At 42.5% G+C, this 2,220-nt stretch overlaps 1 long non-coding RNA gene across 1 annotated transcript; it reads right to left on the bottom strand.

The window, feature by feature from the left end:
- Positions 1-392: 392 nt before the first annotated feature.
- LOC148132261 (uncharacterized) lies at positions 393-1,656 on the bottom strand. Its single transcript, XR_015747781.1, has 3 exons — positions 1,219-1,656; positions 924-1,029; positions 393-657 (listed from the first exon to the last, which is right to left on the bottom strand). It is a non-coding gene; the product is annotated as an uncharacterized LOC148132261 (long non-coding RNA).
- Between the last annotated feature and the right edge of the window lie 564 nt (positions 1,657-2,220).

Genomic DNA, 2,220 nt, shown 5'->3' with positions numbered 1-2,220 from the left:
AGTTGGCCACGCCTAGCCAATAACATGACCACCAAGCCATGCCCACCAACTAAGCCACACCCACAGAACCGGTTGTTAAAAAATTTGAATCCCACCCCTGCAGAAGACTGGTAGCTTCAGAGCTACCGGTTCTACAGAGGTGGACAGAACCGGTAGAATCCTACCCCTGGGTTGGGGGAAACAGAAGTATCTCCCAGGGCTAAGTCTTCTGATAAAAGCTTAATGGAAGCAAAGGACATGGGTCTTCCATGAGATCCTTTGAAGTTGTCAATCCTAATATGTCCAGAGTGGAACAAACCTTTTAGACATTCTATCCAATGTAGAACATCTTGTACATGGAAGGGAAAACCCAGGGCCCTTGACTAGATTCTTAGGGAGTGATCCCTCATCAAGGGGCCCAGAGAAAGAACACTACCTAGAGTTGGCGGACAGGTCCATGAGAGTTACCTTAGAAGTTTCAGCCTCCGAGAATGGCAGAAGTTCTTGCTTCCAGGGCTTGAAGGTTTGCCTGTCAGATTGTCTGTCTGACACCAGGAAGGGGTAAAGGGCGTTTTGGCTCTGCCCAAATGCTGCTCGATGACCTGGGAGTGGTATTGTGGAGGCAAGCAGCTGAGGAGAACTAGGGAGGAGCTTGGAAATCAAGTGGGTTACCTGGCTCTCGATAACTACAGAGGAGATAACGAAGATGTTGGGTTGCCACGTTTTAATCTCAATTTTTCTCCTTCTACATTAAAGCAACCAATCATGGCTTAAAATGTCCTGGGCACGAAACAGATACACCTTCTGTTTTGGCCACCTTCTTCCTACCCCAAAGGATATTGAAAGCAGGGCAACATGGTGAGGAACTAACACACCCTTAATATACATTCAGCATTTTCACTCCTCACTTTAAGCCAAAGCAGTTTAGTGGCAAACCTACCCACCCAGGTTTGTTAATGGCTTTGGTCTCAGGAACAGGGAACTTGTGCCTCTCCAAATGTTCCACAAAAGCTGTAGCCATGGATGTCTGTTGCAACACTAGTTGCAATTCTGGCAAAATGAGAAAACGTGCATTGGGATGTTCCCCCCAAAACAGTTCCAACTTTTTATGCTTGTGTTGCAATGACACATGCAAGCACACAAGGAGCAGAGTTTGTGTTATGCCACTGCAAACATGTTATGTTAACTGCTTGTGGGACACAAGGAAAGCTGCTTAGTCCCTTCTGGAAGGCCACATACCGTAGATAATAAAGACAGATTGTCCCAGCATAGCTGCTCCACTGCATGGCTCTTTGCTTTTGTAAAGGCAGGAATTGTTTACCTATAATATCTGCTCACTTTTAAATATATGTGCAAGCCAGCTGTGCTGTTCCCTTTTGGGGTAAGCCACACCGGGCAAAGAGCAGGAAAAAGGAAGTGGCTGGCAAAAGAAATTGAAGATAAGAGATTAAAGAAAAGGAAATACTGTAAAGCTAAATACAGTATACCGGTCCTCGACTTACAACCACAATTGAGCCCAATGTTTATGTTGTTAAGCGAGACATTTGTTAAGTAAGTTTGGCCCCAATTTACGACCTTTCTTGCCACAGTTGTTAAGTGAATCAGTGCAGTTGTTAAATTAGTAACACGGTTGTTAAGTGAATCTGGCTTCCCCATTGACTTTGCTTGTCAGAAGGTCCCAAAAGGGGATCCTATGTCTCCAGGATACTGAAACTGTCATAAATACGAACCCATTGCCAAGCGTCCAAATATAAATCATGGGACCATGGGGAGGGGACAAGGGTCATAAGTGTGAAAAATGGTCATGTCACTGTTTTCAGTGCTGTTGTAACTTTGAAGGGTCACTAAATGAATTGTTGTAAATTGAGGACTACCTGTACGATACAACTAAATATACAATATATATATATATATACAGTAAATACAGTATATTTACGGAAAAGTTACAGTATTTTATACAGTATAAGTACTGTAAAACTAAAGATATATGCAATAGATGTATATGTCTCTCTAAAGGAAACTAGAACCAAGAATAACAGGAAGAAGTTGCAGCTATCTTGATTTCACTTAAATATCAGGACATTTTTCCTGATCGTCATAACACTGAAACAGTCCATCTATTGAGGTTGCTGATTTTTAAGAAGAGGTTAGGAGGTTAGAGGCTAGGTTTTCCTGAACGTAAATGATCCTTGTGGTTCCTTCACAATTCTATCCTTCTATAATTTTTATATTGTTCCCATG

Source organism: Notechis scutatus, chromosome 2, assembly GCF_049901735.1.
Source record: "Notechis scutatus isolate UNSWTSFEM ecotype Mainland chromosome 2, rNotScu1.2, whole genome shotgun sequence".
Classification (NCBI taxonomy): Eukaryota; Metazoa; Chordata; class Lepidosauria; order Squamata; family Elapidae; genus Notechis; species Notechis scutatus.
Note: the sequence above shows the minus strand (reverse complement) of the source record. Positions and strands in the feature narration are given on the sequence as shown.